This window comes from Anoplopoma fimbria, chromosome 7 (assembly GCF_027596085.1).
Source record: "Anoplopoma fimbria isolate UVic2021 breed Golden Eagle Sablefish chromosome 7, Afim_UVic_2022, whole genome shotgun sequence".
NCBI lineage: Eukaryota > Metazoa > Chordata > Actinopteri > Perciformes > Anoplopomatidae > Anoplopoma > Anoplopoma fimbria.
In genome coordinates this window covers 17,714,182-17,733,615 of record NC_072455.1, presented here as the reverse complement: position 1 = coordinate 17,733,615, position 19,434 = coordinate 17,714,182, and positions in this window count along the sequence as shown.

The window sequence follows — 19,434 nt, the reverse complement described above, 5'->3', positions numbered from 1 at the left end:
GATAGCCACACACATGATTAGTGTCGGATCAGTGACAGCATTTATTGTGATGCCTCAGACACGGGCCAGCTGTTGCTGTGGGGAGCCAACTCTCCATCACTTCCTTGGTTTGGAGACATATTTTTTGCGTGGGCACAGGCAGTGGAAAGAATTGTTTGGAAACGTAACTCCATGTGTCTCTGTAAAACCAACAGTCCCTCGTCTGGAGGTGACGCCATAGACTACTAAATCCCGGAGTTAGTGATTAGCAAAGTTGGAGGGGCAAAGACAGGAACCAAAGCCCAAACCAATAACTCTCAGCACTGAATATAAAGTTTGTCTAGGAGGTGCTGTAAAATGTTCACTCAATCTTTCAGTGCCCACATTAATATCTTTAAAGAGGTAACAGAACTCATGTGACGTTGACATCCTGCTTGGAAGTTGTTAAGAGGTTCATGCGATCCATGCATAACTTCCACTGCGGTTATTTGAAACAATGTGATATGTGCGGTTATTGCCGCATGCGTTTCACAAAGTAAGAGTGAGCGAAAAAGTATGTTTTAGAGCTGTCAGCACAATAACATGAGGTGTAAATATGCCGTGGCACGCTTCCACTTTTGATGTGGGAAAAAATACTTTCTAACACATCCACAAGAATAGCGATGGCAACATCTTTAAATTTAGATTGACGCCCCCTGAATGTGTGATGAACACTAATTAACAACCTTTCAGCTTGAGAACATGCTAGTCTCTTGCCTCTTTGCACATTGCTCCCCCTTGTTGCTGCTACAGTCACAGGTGGACGACTAGGAGTTTTTTATGTCTCCTGTAAGATGTTGATTTCTGCACCAGTCCGAAAGTGTAAACCACCTGTTTACCCACACTTACATCCTCATGAGTTTCCAGATAAGCCTTGTGCTTTCATACTCAAAGCTATCCATGCTTTCACAAAAACCTTCCTCACCATACTTTCAAATTTGCCTTACACTATTGTCAAACTGCAGATGTATTATTATTACTGTGAAGTGTTACGATTTTGTCATGGGGGCAAGCTGTTGGTTGAATTTAAATGTGTGCTCATACTGTATACAGGGTGGATTGGTTTAACACTGGTTGAGTTGTTTGCTTGTTTTTTGTTCACCTTATTAAAGGTGACAGAGAAAAGAGAATTGAGCACTTTTGTTTTGTTTTCCTTCAAAATTTGAATAATATAAGAGTACTGTCTTTCTGCTCAAAATATCAATCTGGGTGTTTAAACAAAAAAAAACATTTGATGAAAATGTCTATCCACGTCAGTAATAAAATATATATTAAATCAATCTTTTGATTTAAAAAACAAAAGCTTTTTCTTATAAAATGAATGTCAGTTTTTGTCGGCTGCCTAGAACAGAAAACATCCAAAAACCCTTCAGATTTGTCTAGCCTTCCTATGTCACATGAAGTTTCATTCGAAATACCGTCCCTTATTTGAGTATCTCGATCCCTGGCTTTAGAACTTTGCAAAGTTGCATCATTTTCCTCTTAAGCCTTACATTCAAACTAAAATTTTAGTTTTAGTAGAATGCTTTTAGTAGAATGCCATAATATATATTGTGAAAGTATTCTGATGTTAGCATTTATTTCAAAGTACAGATGAGCCTAAGTGCAAGCCTTACTTAGCCGCAAGCACGGCTTTCAACTCTTACTGTCCTCTTGTTATTGACAGTACTTCTCATATTATATATTTTATGTTCACCATTTGTTCAAATAGGGTGTATAGCTACCAAAAGGGTCCACATTCTGTGTGTTTTGTGCATTCAAAGTGTATATTTATTTTGATGGTATATCTGGTCTATTTCTTAATGGAAAATAATCATAACCAGTTTTTAATCCATGTAAATGAATTATTTGTGTTACTTTAAAATGCAAAATCCACACTGATTGTGTTTATTTGACTTCAATCAACAACTTCAATCAAATCTGTCTTTTTCTAGCCTTAATAATCTTGCCTTGTATGACTTTCAAAACACTCTCTAATGTCAAGTTAGAAAAATATACTGCGTATTCCATTATCCCATTATTAACTGTGTTAACACAGAAGGCTAAAGCAAACAACTAGTAGACTGTCAAGCATGAATATTATGCTTCTGCTTAACCACCGCTGGGTGTTGAGTCCCTGCACAGTATTTTTAAGGCTTGTGAAGATCTAACTGTCGAGTCTCAGAGGTGTATTATTCACAGAGAAACGGGGCTTACTACCATAGCCCTCCTCCAACACTCTAAAAGGTGTGTGCTCATGGTGTAGTGTTCTCTCCTGTTCCTATTGCTTACCCTCAGTCCGTCTCACATTACATTTTTCTCCACTTCTTGTCTCTAGTCTTACTTTCAGGTTTCTTGGTTGCTTTCCTTTTGTCCATAGCATGCCTCGCGTTTGTGTACTGTACTTTTCAAAAAAGGCTTCTCCATAACAAAATGCCACCCAATCACACCATTATAATTCCCTGATTAAGTTCCAGGTTGAAAAGCAAATCACTCAAGCTCTATTAATAAGATTGAGTAGCCCTGTTTAACACAATCTAATGGATGTGTGAAATAAGCCCCAGCTATTAATGTTTAATGTTTAATTAAATGTTCTACATGGCCAAACTTGTTTACTGGAATAATTGATGTTTTTGATTTCCCATTTGCCTGCATAACAAGAAGGGATAGAGACAGTAGGGGGAATAGACAAAGAGACTTGGCCCACCCTTTGCAGTTGAAGGTGGTGAGGGCAAGTGAAGGATGTTAGACGAAATAACAAAACTTGAGACTGGCCTCGCTTGATGAGCTCTTAACAACTTGTGACAGACATATTTCAACCGCAAGCGGCTTTCTTATTTAGGAAAAACAGATGAACTTTCCTGATATGTGTCCCATCCCCCACCTGCAAAAGGCTCTAAACTGTAAAATGAAAGGTGCTACAGTAGGTTTATATTGTTGTTTGTGTGAGGGAGTTTTCTCATTTCAGCTGTTGGGTTTGGTTTACGTGTTTACCTGAGAGGGACAGCAGGGGGTGACTGAGGTGGAGAGTGCAGTCTCACGGTCCACTGCACATTAGACATGGCAAAGTCTCCGGAGGGAGCCCTCATGCTTTCAACGTTTCTGTCTTGCTTCCCTGATGTTTCTCCACACAGGGCTCCAACGGTTTGTGAGAAATTGCGATTAGTCTGACCAATATTGTGATTGGGGCTATTTCACAGTCTCATAACAGAGCTCTATAAGTAGTACAATTCAAAATATATGATGGGCTAAAAAAGTTAAACTGGGAGATTACACAGTCCACTCTGAACACACTGTCTGTGATTTACGCTTGACAACTGCAACGCTACCTGACAAGTGGTTCGGTGCAAAGGCAGTGAAGAAGACTACAAGCTAGTAAACGGATGGATGTAAACTTTGTATGATTAAATCAATTGTATGTATGTTTTTTGGTGAGTAACACTGAATGTGAACAAAACTTTTCTTTGATTACAAGAAATATTCACTGAGCACCTTAAAATAGGTTACAGTCAAGGTTTTTTTTTCTCATTATTGGTTTATGTATTTATTGCCATCTCACAGAATTAATGTTAATTACCTAGAAATTTGCAGGCCACGGTTGTCATACCTGATAAAAGCAACACTCAGACCTTCACTTGGCTTGTTAACACACTGTTAGAGATAAGATAAGATAAGATAATCCTTTATTAGTCCCGCAGTGGGGAAATTTACAGGAATGTTAATCAATAAAGTTAAAATTTGTGCTCTTACCATTTAAAAATGGCACTCTTTTAAATCGTTCAGCCCTTGCTCTCTACCTAACCATCCATGTACTTGAACATTTCATTTCACTGAACCTCTTTCATGCTTTTCCTCTGCTGCCCTCTTTCCTTTCCATCTCACATCACTCTAGCCAATCAATAATCAATGTGTGTGGCCTGCCAAAGGCAACTCACCTGTAATACTGTTTACAGGGACTGGACAATGGCCAAGCCTTGCTCAACACACACACAGAGCCGCTAACAGATGCGCCCTCTTGCCCGCTGGCTTTGCAGAGCTCCACTTCTCGGGGGACACGTTCCTCACTCCTGTCGCTCCGTCTCCCACTCCTTCCACCTCGGCTGCTTAACCACGCTGCCCTCAAGTCATTCAGATCTCTCCCAGGTGGTTCAAATTTAGTTTGAATTTACAGGCGGGTTTAAGCTGATGAATAGCTTTTATTGAACATGAATACATTTAAGGATTGAGATTAGTCAGCGCCTTTCCTCTGATGATCTGAGTCCGCCAGAGGATGTGCTCGGCATCAAAAAAAAGAAAAAGAAACGCACCGAAGGAAACAAAAATGTGCACAGTTTCTATTAATAGGAGAGGAGGGAGGGCTTGTTTTGTGTGAGCTGTAGCGGAGGGATTGTGTCCACCTGCTTATAACAATATCATTGCAAAATGTATACACACATTAATGACAATATCCTGTTTGTGATGACTCAGGTATCCCAGAGAATTTAAATACTGTCTTGCAGCGTTCCAAATTTGTCCTAGGATGGCAAGCGGCTCTTAATCTCTTGTGTTGTTGTTTTCCTATCGCTGATGTCAATCTACCTTATCCTTGTCCATAAACTACTCCTATTATTTAACCTCTTCCAAATTAAAGACCCTGACAACAGATCCCCCCCCAACTTGAGTAATATCACACCCATTGACCTTCCCATCCCTCAAGCAGCCACCGGTCTGCACATTGATCGATCCAGGCTCATGGCCTTGGTGCTAATCTTCCAAGGGAGCGACAGGAGGTGACGGTATTTCACTGTTCAATCTGATGCAATTACCTTCAAAATAAACACATTTTGGATAACAGTTGACCTTCCAATGAAAGAAGGTGGGTGGGCGGGTTGTTTGTGTGCATGTAAATGCCTGTGTGACTGTGGTTTTTTATCAATCAAGCTGTCATATAAACAAAACATATCCTGAGCAACACCTCGCAGATGAGTTAAGAACAGTGGGTCAGGTTTGTAAGCAATAGACCATGTCTTCCTTGAAAGCCTTCAATGTCTTGCAAGGTTAAACACACCTGGTGCAATTTCAGCTGTCGCTATTCTCCTACTTATTTCCTGATGAATTTTATTCCTGACTCTAGGTAAGACCCTTTCAGTCCATTTCACAATAACATGAAGCGTTTACTTCATGAAACAAAATCCCCTCTGGGAAGATTATGACAACGGTTAAAATGAAAGCGATGTGATGAGATGACATATGCTAAATTGAATAATTCAACGTGCAATAATCACTCTGGATTCAAGCAGCGGTAATTAGAGCAGATATAATTCTTTACATACTAACAGTGGTTGCAGAACTGTTCGACCTAGGCCTCATCTTTGCCACGGGGCAGAGAAGCCTAGCCTGTAAATACTATGTCTCTGAAGACAGAAGCAATCGAGCCTGGCCAGACACGAGCATCGCTTCCCTTTTAAGTATTCCACAACACATTTCTTACAAAGACATCCCTCTGAGCTGCATTCTTATACACATTCCGAAAACAACAGCACAGCAAACACTAGCAAGCAAAATCAATGATCAACACTAAGGGAATAGAAATGCATTTTTAGTGTGTGATCAAATGTTCCAGAGGGCCAAAAAGTGAAGTGTTTATATGGACAATTCATCAGTTAGTATATTCCAGGGGTGTCAATACAAATTTGTCCCTGATCAATGCTCATGTTTGATTCATTAAAGGGGTACTCAAACAATTGTCCACACCCATTTAGTTCGGAGTCTCAAAATAAAAACAAAGGCAGAGCCGTAAAGGCAGACATATCCTGGCTTTTAGTCGCCAGGATCCCACATTTACCATAACGCAACAGGATCTTTAATAGACCCTCCTGCCTGCACTTTATTCACATCCTAGAGTTTGCAACACAGACTTCCTGTGATAAAACTTTAACCCAACCCCAAACCACAATATTTTCCAAAGTATTTCTGTTACTTAAACCTAACAAAGTCGTTTCTGTGAAGACAGGACCGTTGTATGAGGATACGTTGTTTTAAAATAATGAAATATCATACTTTATGGGTCTGTGTTTGACAGAGTATCATCCAAAGAGTTTAAATTATTGAGTGAATTGCTAAAGGACACTGCATCAGGGAGGAGACCTGCAGACATCTGGTTATTTTGGTTGAGGGACAATTTCCCAAACAACTATACTGCCCTGCCACTTTCATGAGGTAAAATTTCTAAAGTGTGACAGCTGAAGCACAATTCATCTGCAAACTTTACACCCACTTTAATCAGCCTCGCTCTCCAACTACCCCTTGAGGGAATGAGCCCCATACACAACTGATTGTGGAGAGATGGGCATCTGCCTGTCCAAATGCACTATAGCGCCCTGTTGTTGGAAAGCTAAAGGGACAGCGACAAGCACTTAGCCGGTCCCCCAGCAACCAGTCCCATTCCCTTCCTCTTATCTAAAGTGACAAGAGGAGTTTTCCAGCCCTCCTATGCCTGAGGCTCATCCTGCATTATCTCCCAGTGTGCCAGCACCACTAGCTATCTTGTGTCCCTGATTCCCTCGGTCTAAAAATATGCTAAAAGAAGCACGATGGCATTGCTAGAAATTCAGGAGCGTGAACCAGTTGTGCTTTAAGGATGTTTTTCAAAACCCCCAATCATATCATTAGATGATTGACTCAGATCCAGTGGGCGGAGAGTATGCAGAGATCACTGCAGGTCCTGGCTGGAGGTACCGAACCGATAAAGTGTTTGCAGAGAATGCAAAACGACAAAACATGAACTAAAGCAGACACCCTAATGAGATATTGATTGCCCACACTGATGTTTACACTTTTGCATGTCTAATACTCTGCAAGTCCACCAAAAACAATTGGCCATCTGTTCGGGCAAATCCTGAGCTCTTCTGTGCAATTAAGGTACATCTGATGTTTGAATGAATTAACTGTAAGTGTTGATACGTACTGTAAGGCAGCCGGTATGACTATCACACATAATGAATGCATTTCTCACAATAAATGTGATACTTCATGTTTTCACACAGCACAGACTGCACCCACCTAAAACACAAGAAAATGCATGATTTTTAGCTGTTTTGACAATTTTGAAGACTCAAAGAATACATGCAGAAAAACTGTTTCTCCTTGAGAGACAAGGCTGAGAAAACCTCAGCAATTACATCTTAGCCCCCATCCTCTCCTTTTTGTTTTCTTCTAACTGCTATGTTAGAATAAAATGGTCCTATTTTTCTGTGCTCAATTAAAATGTGTATTAATTGTGAAAAAACCCCAGGGACTCAAATCATTCGTTAGCCATGAATGCAAAACAAAATAAAATGATTGAAACTACTTTTTGTTCTAAACAACAAAGGAATGCTCACCCCGAGCTCCATGTTGTTTGTGCAATGGCCCCCGCCGCCTAAAGTAATGGCTGAGAGCTCCCATATAATGAACCTGGGAAGCAACACTTCCTGCAAAATCAATAGTGACGAGCTCCTTTAAAACTCTCAACTTTGAGCCTTTGATGCCCGAGAATACATTACCGCCGCTAACTAGGGCTCCCGTCCAGGGAATAAGCATGCAGCTCACTCCTCAGGCTTCATTTGCCCCCTTCCCCACACAGACTCTCACCATTACTATTACAATTACAGTGGACACCGCAGCTGTAGTCTACTAGTTGCTTTATTTATCACCCTGATCATTCCCACTCAACAAGTTTATCAAATGTTACAGTTTTATTAAGGGTCATCGATAAATCGGTGGACTGGGCATGGCAGTAGCTATATAGAAAAAAGAAGCCGCTGGGGAACGTTTGATGTGTGTAATGCTCTTGTGCATTCTGAGCAAAACCCCACTCAGCCTGCAACCCCTCCAAACCATACAATGATCTCACAATCGCCACGAAGCCGTCAATATTCATTTAAACCAGCTTTACACATAGATTGTGATGGAAAATACTGATTTGGAAGAGTGTCTCCATGTGTTTGTGCGGTTTGAACACATGAATACTACACATGTGGGTGTGTGTTAACAAAAATGTAAGAAGCAATGTTTTGCCGCTGAATGGTTTTGGCCCTGTGAACTCCACAAAAGCATCAAAGCATGCATGAATTAAAATACATCCTGCCATAGGCTGCCTTTTGCTGCCGTGCTCACATTCACATTCACACTATACTGCTGTGGCTGTCAGCTGCCAGGTGAATTCAATATTTGCTTTTAAGTCTTTGCACGTGTGTGTGTGTGTGTGTGTGTGTGTGTGTGTGTGTGTGTGTGTGTGTGTGTGTGTGTGTGTGTGTGTGTGTGTGTGTGTGTGTGTGTGTGTGTTATGTACAGACAGTCTTCTCTGCTACACTACCTGTCACTGTCACATCTTGGGTCATAATCACATATGCACCAGGCTTGTTAAGTACTTCCCCCTCTTTCTTTACAGCCTCGAATTGCAAATGCAAGGAATTAAGTTGGAAGCAGAGAGGACGGATTCTCGCCTCACTGTCCGCCATTAACTAATTGCCGGCATTGTGCGCACAGCGAGGACCACAAAAAAAAGAAAAAGAAACAGTCATCTTTAGAGCACGAGAGCGAACCCAAGTCTGAGCAAGACAAGCCGTCAATGAAGAGACAATTCCCATGAGTCGCCTCTCACATTTCCGCTTTAATTTGGTGATGCAAAGCTTTAAATGGTCGACTGAATCACTTTTATGCAGAAAAGGATGGTAATTTTAGCAACAAAATGCCGGAGACATCTGAAAACTGCCATATGAATATTTGAAATATTCCTTTCAATTAACCGTGTGTGTGTGTGTGTGTGTGTGTGTGTGTGTATGCGAGGCATCACAACTACAGTGCGTAGTGGTAACATACCAATATGTATCATGCATAGATTATAGCTCAGTTATATTGTTAGACATCTTTGTTGGTGCATTCATGCATTACAATGGCATGCAACCTACATAGATGCATATTTAAACAGATAAGTGCAGCTCATGGCCTGTACATTGCATAAAGGGGTGCTTGTCCCAAGGAGTGATATGTGTGAGATTACGTCTGTGCTGCAGAGACCTTAAGTGTAAGACTATTATGCGATTGGATCTCATGTGGGAGGACACAGCAGCTGAAAGCTATTTATACAGATTAGAACTGTGAATAAGGTATAGAGGAGGATATACTGGATGTAAGACTGAGTGAAAGGACACAGTCTGAAAAAAAAATCCAGGGTTCATTTATGTCATATGAATGTTTTTTTAGCGATGTGAATATTTTTTCTTAGTGTTTTATAGTTGGACTTTATTTTAGTTTGTGACCAGGTCAGAAAAACCAAAGCATTTTTAAATAGTTAACTTTGGGTTTTTGAAATTGTGAGGGGTATTTTTCACTATTTTCTTAGATTTCTAAGATCAAATAAGTGTTCTACTTAAAAGACAACGTAATCAGCAGCTTAATTTAACATTTTCCTCATTATTTCATGGGAGAGTGTAATCGAGCAAATGCAGAGCCAATGCTTTAACTGTGGGACTGTATTATCTTTAAATATTGGAACATAATAGAAAATAAGTGTACTACATTACATCATATAATCTACATATCCCTCTACAACTATTCAGAGGAAATGCTGGGTTTAATATCACCACCTGGAATACTGTCAATAGATTTACAGGTCAACTGGCATGTACAAGAGCTGGAGACATTTTGTGTGTTGAAATTGGTGTTTCTGAGACTTCTATTGTTGCGTCACACTGCTAATGTGGGTTTAATTTAACATGACTTACTTTAACATTAGTAGCTGTAAAACTGATTTGTTTGCCTTCAGTACGCTTGCTGTCTTACAGAAGTGTTTTTTTTACCCAGACAGTTAATCTTTGGTCTAGCTCATTGTAAACCTCTTTGAAAAGTATACCAAGACTGATTGCATTTTAGGACTTGCAAAAAATAAATTATATTTTTATTATTAAGGTAAATCTTTGAGTTATTTAATTTGTGTGTTTGTATATCTCAGCTGAGGTAGTCTTACTTTTATTTCCTAGTTACATTTGTCATTATACTTGAACAAATACATAGCTGGGAATTAATTGAGAATGTGACAAATGAAAGGCTTTTATTGTCTGTAAACTAAGTTACGAACTTATCAGGATTTCTGATGAACACCAGAGGATTTTTGCTAAACCGCTGTCTTTTATGATCGATAAAATTAGGCCTGTCCTTGTAAAATATTCTCAAAACTGCTCATTGTGCCAGTTTTGGTTACAGCCGTACCTGTCATTTCGCTCATAGACAGCGACGCTGTAAATTGGCAATTACAAAATGTCAGTTATCAGAGCAGGAATTATATCTGTCACAGCCTTGCAAAATACAGATGGTTTGGGAAAAACAGTGCTCTAGTATGAGTTCACGTGTGGTCTTTTAGAAACAAGCTTCTTTTGGAAAAGCTTGGACAGTTCGTATTCGACTAATAGGTATACTTTGGCTGATGAACAGCTATTTTCCTCTTATTATAACTCCCATTTACAATTTTTCCCCTATACTGTCATATTATAGAGTTTGATGCATCTGCTACTTTGTAGTCTACACTGGTTGCCTGGCAACCTCATTCGAGGAATTCACTACGCGCAGGAAGACATTCTAGTAATAATTCTGTTTAAAACCTTAATATTGATATTGAACTCGACATTGATTTTATATAAGACAATATGTATGAACTGTAAAAAAGGAGAGATATGTGTTAATTCATGAGCTTTAGAGGTGCTGGTAGATGCTGATCTCTGCTTCCAAGGTAACGCTAAAATAAGCTAATCTCCTTCCAACGATAGCTTAATATCTAATGAACAAACCTGAGAGACCTCATCATCTTGGATAAAGCAAATGTGTATTTCTTGAAATGTCGATCTATTCCTGATACATCTACATACTTGGCTTAAATTCCCTGATAACCCTTTCATCACTCCAGCTATCTCAGAACATGCTGCTCTTTGTAAAACAGCAAAAAAAATATTCTCTGACAATGTAGGAAAAGGCCCTTTTTCTTTTTAAATGTGTGATTTGTTAGAGGACACTGGCCTCCAGTTATAGAACGTTCTGCTCTGGTTTGTAACTCCCTTCACCTAGGCTATGTTTTTTTGATCTGAAGTAAATACTACATAAATCCTCACCCTGCTCAAGACTCGACATCTCCACATTTACCAATCTGGCCTCGGTTTTTCCACTTTTCAAGTAACCACATCCTTGACTTGTCACGTCGGATCCATTTTCAGTCAATATAATGTCACATTTATGTGGGCAAATCTCTGGTGCAAAACATTGCAGAAATAAATGTTATGAACAAACACTTCCCCTTATACCTCATGCTGAATTACCCCACCCCTCCACTCAACAGCATCTGGGAAAAAAAAACCTGACCACACACACACACACACACACACACACACACACACACACACACACACACACACACACACACACACACACACACACACACACACACACACACACACACACACACACACACACACACACACACACACGCCTCTTGACTGAAAAGAACAGGAGCAACACAATCAGCAAAGACATTTTTTAATGAGCCTCTTTCCCTCTCCATCTATCAGAATGGAATTAGGACAGCACTCAGCGACTTAGGGGAGGGAAGTTGCAAGAAATGGGGCCACATGGCAAAAGGAAAAAAGTCTTCATTAAGGACAGTGAAGTGGAGGAAGGTGGAGAAAGAGAAGGAGGAAAAAAGGGGGTTGTGAGGGACTTAAGTGATCCAGAAATGTGTTTCCCCTCCTCTCTCCTAATCAGGGAGACACAGTTATGCTGGTCAGAGCGTTTGTTATTTCAGCTAATCCCTCATCACGGTATTTCATCAGGGTTGGCATTTGGCTGCCTGCATTAATTAGCTGTTCGAACGGACACCGCATTAATAGCCGACACACGGCAGATAATGAGAAACCGTCCTCACGGCCGTATCCTCTCACCGGCCTACTCCCTTTGTCAGCACCGATACCTCTGTGCTTGAAACACTGCGATGTGTTTACCTGTGCCAGATTTCATTTATTGATGATTCAGGCTTTTTTTTTTTTTTAGTGCCAGTGGCGATAATGTACTGTCTGCACTTTGGGAGATAAGTGTGTTCTGGCGCAATAGTTTGGACTTGTACGCAATGTCTCTCCTTCTGTTTCCTTGTCTATTTTTATCTCGGCTCCCCTTCCAAAATTCTTTCCTCGGCTCTCCCGTTTCTTTTATCCCACATTTCTCCTTCTGTTCGTTACCATTCACTCTCTCTCTATCTCACCTGTCGTTTTTTTTCAGACCTTCCCAGAGGAGAGTACGAACCCCTATCTCTCGCTTGCACACTCTCCTCCACTTTTAGACTGTCTGCTCTCTCCCCAACTCCCCCTCCCTCCCTCCCTCATCCATATCAACACCAGGTGAATAGCCCTCTCCCTAATATTCATTCACAGTTCCCTGTTTCCGTCCTGGCTGCCTCCTCTTTCTCTGGCTGTCTTTCTGTCTTCAGCATACACTCCGCGCTTTTAATATTCTGTCCTCCATCCCGGCGCTACCTCTCGACACTTCGTCTCCCTCTCCCTGCCTCCCTCCTTCACTTTCTCCCTCCTTCCAGTGACGAGATTTCATCTTTAGTGTTCCGTCAATCATTGCCGAGTGTATGGCGATGCTCTTCACTCAGTCACAGGTCTCAGATCAGCTGCGCTTATGGTCGGCACGTTGTAACTAAATGTTGCTTACTGTATCAAGTTGTAACAGCCTCTTCTCATTTGTTACTTTCTGTTTCTTTTTATTTTGCTTCTGTTCTCTTCACTCCATTGCTGTCCTTCCCTGTCATTCCCCTTGGTGTTGCTCTCTTTAAAGCGTGACCCTTTATCAGACAAGGCATGTTGACTAAGAACACATTCTTATTTACAGGAACAGCCTCGGGGAGTAGTTGCAGAGAGAGAAAAGGTCACATTCATTCACACCTGGGAGTTTCCCCAGAACTCTTGCTGTTTGCCACTGAGCCGCTTTGAGCAGTCAGAGTGCCTTGCTAAAGGGCACTTGAGTGAACTTGAAAGAGTTCTCAGGACACCTGTCCATTTTCTGCTTCTCCTTTCGACTTTACTCTCCCAGTTTTTCTTCAATCCTTCCCTCGACCACTTCTTATATTCCTCTATCCATCCTCTCCGTCGCCTTTACATTTACTTCTTCTCCCTCCTTTTCCCATCTGTCGCTGGCTGTCACACATCAGGAGTGTGTCAGCGAGGACTCAGAATATGTCAGAGCGCCGTCTGGTCACCGTTTTTTTTTTTTTTTTTAAACCCCTCCTCATCTGTGAAGGTTTCGTTCAGTCTCCTTCCTCCTCCGCCGCCCTTCCTCCCTCCCTCCCTCCCCTGTCATTGTAAACAACTGATTATGCCTTTGAGTTATTCCATCAGAATTTTTTTTCTAGCCTAATGATTCTTGTCATGGCGCAGAGCTGAATATTGAGACACTCGCAGATCCCCAGTGTAACAGAGCCTTTATCTTTCAACTTTTTCAAATCCCAGAAGCTCCTTAAGTCTCTTCTTTGGAGAGTCAGCACCAAAAGCCAAATCTCTCAGTCAATTTACCAGGCAGCCAGGTCGTCATTATTTTGTGCATGCTGCCATGATGGTACTATCATTAAAAATCGTCCCTTACATAACCATCTAGCATGCAATATCTCTAAGAAGGACAGAATACACTTTGTGTGCATACACAGGCACTCACACGTACACACTCAGTCTTATTTATTTAAATGTTTTCCTATACGTATTTACTTTCCTCTCTCAGTTTTGGAAGAAGCGATGATTCTAAAGGAATGAATCCTAAATAAGCACAAGCCCTGAGTAAAATATTCAAATGCTGTCCTATTTACAAAGGCTGGAGAGTCCCTCTCCTACTGCAGTCGCATGTTTGTTATGCGATATAAAAAGAGAGGCATCGGCAACTCCAGAGACCTTATCCACAGATATTATGCGCCAAGTGGAATCTTTTTATAGCGATTGAAAACACAACATTAGTTTGCTGCTTTAAAATCTGCTCAAAATTGAGGCGTTTGTAAAGTTTTGGACAAAGTGTAAATGTGCCACTTACTTCGGTATTTGTGTCTTTGGTGAGGAGTAGTATACGTTTGAGGAGTACAGCAGAAGAGGGCTTTGTGTGTACTTATGCAAAATCCTGTGTGCTCCCACACCTGTGTGCAAAGGAGCGCGTCTGTGCGTGTGTGTGTGTTTTCGGCCGAGCTGCCAGCCGGCTGATATCTTCGTGAGTCAGACGGGCAGGGAAGCTGGCGAGGCACGCTGATCGTTTGAAGTGCCATTCTCTCTCCCGGAAGTTCGATCCGCCTGGAGGAAATTTGTCATGTTGTTCCACCTTTCTGATTCCGGTATGGTGGGGGTGAGCGGAGGGCTATTTGTTCCCATTTGCTTTTCGACGTCTCAATAAACACACACTTGAGTGTAACAGACCGGTAAAGGTAACTAAGGCATTTGTCTGGCCTTGCTGTAAAATCATTTTTTTGTCATCTCTCCCTTCCTGGTGTGGGACAAAAGTGGGCTAAGCAGTTGTTCAGCCCACATTGTTGACAGGACATACTTTATCTTCTATTCTCTTAGCCCTTGGCTAAAGATTGTTCTGTTTTTTGCCAAATTTCTGATTTTCTTTGTTTCAATCTTGCTCTAAATCTGCATATCATTCGCTTTTGCTTTGACTCATCAGCTCCTCCGCTGAAACCTGATATATGTCTTTGCACCTCCTGATCATCTCATTCTCATCTCTACCTGTTCTCCCTCCTGATTTCCTTCCCCCTCTATCTAACAATATCTACCCGAGGCTTACGGTGAATGGCGGTAGAAGCTCTTGTCATTCCATCTAAATTGAATACCTTTCTTCCATTGGTTAATTAAAGCTACTCTCTCTCTCTCTCTCTCTCTCTCATTATTAACATGACTCCTGGGAGATCCATCTAATCCAATGGACATGAAATAAAAATAAGGCTGAAAGAGGAAGTTCGAAGGAGAGAGAAAGAGAGTCATAGGTTGTAATGAAGAGAGGGAAAGCATATTGTGAAGAGACAGAGAGCCTCAAGAGTGATTCAGCCATTGTTACTCATCCCCTCCTTTTTTGCAAGAGGGCTCATGTCATGAGTATTTTAAGTGCTCTCCATTCCGTTGTTCTCCTTTAATCCTGTTAGATAATTCTCTTCCTCCCTCCTCCTTCTGCGTCTTTCTTTCCATTTCTCTTCTCTCCTCCTCCGCTCCCCGCTGCCCACTCAGCAAACAGCGAGTCTTATGCTCTCTGCCACAAAAAAAGAAAGGGCTAGAGTGTGCCTGAACAAGGTAGAAGAAGGAAAAAGAGGAAGTGAGAGGGAGGGGGGGAGAAGATGACAAAGATGTGACGGTACTTGTAAGCGGTGGAGAAATTTGGCGGGTTCATTTGTTATGAGGAGGGATGGATTGTGGACAAGAGCCAGTACAGTGAGTTGTGAACTTGTGCCTGCACACAACTTGTAGTTAAGACGCATACAAACGCAGAAAATGGAATGGAGCTCGGGTTGATTTTCAAATGCATGGAGGGTATTGTAGAATTCAAATTTAAAGAGAAGCTGCCGAACACAGAGTGTGTATACAAGTGCATTTTGTGAGCCTCTCCCCATCCCCTGCTTTTTTCATAGTGTCTGAATCCTGTGTGATTCAACCCGGTATCGTCACACTTGTATACCAAACAATACGTGATGCAATGTTTGAAACCTGCCCTGTAACCCCTATGCAAAGCCAACAACACTCTGTCAACCTCACTGGAGCTGTTCTACTAGAAAGAAATACATTTCCCACAAGCCCCCCCCATCCCCAGCCCATCATTTACATGAGGACAATTACAAATGATGGAGTTGTAGTGCAGCAGTCTGGCAGTGTAGTTCATCTGCCAAGACGAGGTAGCCACTTAGCGGAGGTAAGGTGGGGCTGCCACAATTCCTGCGGCTTTTTTATGAGGAAAAAAATGGGTCACAAGAGCGGAGGGAGAATTTGCTGGACCAATAGCACGGCCTAGTGGCAGAGGCTGTGAACTACGTGAAAAGGTCTGTTTGAGTAAAAATCCTGTGGAATCCAACAAACCCTTATTTCAGCCATCACTGAAAGTGGATGATTCCCTCTGAAACATGGTGCTAACATTTACGCAGCACCATCATAACCACTTACTTGAACAAGCTTAACTTCTCATTCACACTCCAACCAACTGGTTTGCTTTACAGATTCCACCCTTCCTCTCACTGCCATATCAATGAATTCAGCACAAAGGACGAGGCAGGAGGGGCAGGCACTTGTGCAGAGAAGAAAATTTGCATGACCCAAAAATGCCCTGCCTCTCCTCCAACTCCATAAATCAAAGGGATAGGGAGAATCCCCAAACGCCTCCATTCTTTGTCCTCAAAGGTGATAAATTGATCCCTGGCTGGCTAATAAGCAAAGGCACAGGGCGGCCCGAACTTCCCAAAGATTTATGCGGCGACGAGTGGATTTATAGAGGAGGAAATGTGAGATATCTGAGAACAAAATCTATTTACTTCATCCGTTCTCCCAGAGATTTGAGATTGGAGCTCCTTAAGGGAAACCTGGGGGTGTGAGCCTCGAAGAAGTAATGTTTCAGGACAATAGAAATAGACTATCTGTCAGGGAGGTGATGAATGTAATGGAATTATCTGGTTTTGATTGATGAACATGTGTTTCCATTGACAATAGAATGTCAATCCATGTGAATATGCCCACTGCGTTTGGATGGGTCCAAATTCGACACAATTATGAGTAGATTTCTCTCTCTGACGTGGCCCCCTCTCTTTTGTTAAATCTGATATTATAACGTCAGATTGCTAAAAAAATCAATACTGCAGACACTTAAGCATTCTCAGGTTTGTCAGCAGTCTCAACAAATGAACGGAGGCAAGACTGTGGAAGGCAATCCAACAACTTGCCTTTGACCGGCACGTGATAAACCTTTTAAGGCAACTCAACCAGTCATCCTAATGACGCAAGGTGATACGGTGACAGGAAAAGTGGTCTTTTAAGAAGATGATCAATGCTATCATCTTTTCCAAAGCTGACTCGGAAAAGGGGACAGAACAAAGAGGTGTAGAGTTTCTCTAAGAGGAGCCACCCTCCTTTCCGTTCTCTACATGTAATTCTCCCACTGTAACTCTCCCCGTCCTCCTTCGCTGCATCTTCCCGTTTCATTCTGAGTTTCATCATCTCATCTGATCTGATCTCACACCCTTTTCCCTCTCCGTCTCTTCATCCGTCACTGCCTAAGCCTTTCCTTCTTTTCCACCACTGTACCTCCTCTGACTTTCTGCCTACCACACATCATTCCGCTCACTCCCCTCTTTGCACTGACAGCGTTCTTATCCTGTTGTGTTGATGAGATATTTGAACGATTAACGTTATGCATGCTGAGCAGATTATGATAGCCTTCAGGGAGGAGCAGTTTCAGCATGATGGAAAGTTTCCAGCATGGTACAAAACCGCTGAAAAGAGGACCACAGCTGAGAAGGGAAAGGCAGCATATAAGGGAAGTCTGTACTCACCTATTCTTCACCACAGCAGCCTTCCACATTCTTCATTCTGAGGGAAACATGGACAAGACAATTTGGTTGACTTAAAAATTGTCAAAAGTACTTGAATGCACAGGATACAAATCTGGCTAGTTCATAGAGAATAAGCAATTGTGTTAAGTTTGAGCAACAAAGCGCTAACACACGCACATTTTTCACGTGAAATATGCACATAAGTTAAATTAAAGCTGCCGCTGCATAAAATTATTTTTCAAATTTGTATCTTTGAGGTTTGGATGGGAACATTTCTCACTGAGACAGCTCTCATGGCAAATTTGATATCACGTTAGCAGCAGCCTGACAACTGCAGACGTATGCAAATGTGTCTAAAATATCAAACCTCCTCCAACCCAAAGCATATCTTTTTTTGGGCTGCGTGACGCCACTGAACAGACATATGATGTACCGTATAACTAATTCCATCTACATCTGACAGTGACGCTCCCCTGTTTCCACTGAGGCAGCTGTTGGGACGGAGAGAGAGAGAGAGGGAGGGAAGCAAAAGGCAGATCACTTCCCAAGTGCTCATTTTTAGCTGGCTTGTTTCGGCGCAGCGCACCAGAGCTGACGAGCTGAGCACAGAGTTTTTGACACAATGGTGTCAAACTTGGGACTGTGATGTTCGGCTCACACAAGCGAATAGCATCGCACCTGCTGGCAACATTCAGACACAAACAGGCTTGTTATCAAGCAATGTGGCAATTAGTGTGTTTGGGAGTGCTGTGAACCCTAATGACATATTTGCCTGACATTGTTCCAATAAGGAGGCTTTCAGGGAGACGGCATATCTATTGGAGCTGCTGAAACAATCTGCAAGAGGCATTAGTTTTGAAATCACACAGCACTGTTGTTTGATTCTGATGAATCATATTAATTATGTTGTAACACGTGAAACAAGTAGCGAGGTAAAGCCAGGCTAGCAGCTGAACTGCACTTAACTTAACTGTGTGATGTAAGAGTTGCTGTCTTAAGAGTTTTGTTTCACCTCTCCCCTCATGTTCCTGATAATTATTTAACAGACGGGATCCTCACTGTTATTAAAATGCCATGCTGTGTCAGCGCTGAACTGAAGTATTTTTCTCTTTTCTTTGGCTTCAAACTTTAATCAAGCAAATTTAACAATTGGTCTCAAAGCTGCACAATCTATATTTGTTTGTTTGAGAGAACTTTATCTAATGACTGCAGTGTATTCTCAAAGGTGTCCCTTGTAGGGAGGAACCCACGGCAAATTAGAATCCGACTCTAAAGCTGTCCCTCTGCTCTACAGAGTGTTTTAGGATCTTTGAGTGTGGACATTTAGAAGATAAAGAGTTTGTGAGGCCAAAACAGAAATGAAAGGATTTTAAATATTAGATTTTTCATGCACCGAGAGGCCAGAAACACAACTCTGAATCAATGCTGATGTTCCCTTCTGTCTGCAGGGTTTGTTAATAGTTCACTGTTTGCTATCAAGTTAGCCATAACACTCAGTCTTAATGAAATATTGTCATAATGAATATTGTGTGATGTGTGTGATCATGCTGCAATTACGTGGTTGACATTCTCTTGTGTCACATTATTGTTTCAAAAATGTGCAATGGACCACTTCAGTGCCACCCCAACTTGCATAAGTATTCAATATTCAATACCAGGCTCTATTTGTAACTGGACAGGATTTCAGTTGACAGTTTTACAGTATCAAACTGCCAATTTTAGTCACAGGCCTGAGGCTGGTTTTATAGTGCTTTAGCAATAAATATTGAAATAGCTCTCCACAGCCCATTTCCTATGCTGTCCATACAAGCATGATGGCGGCATAACTCCCAGGCTTTGTCAGCAGCAAAGTGTGTTGTAAATTACCAGTCATT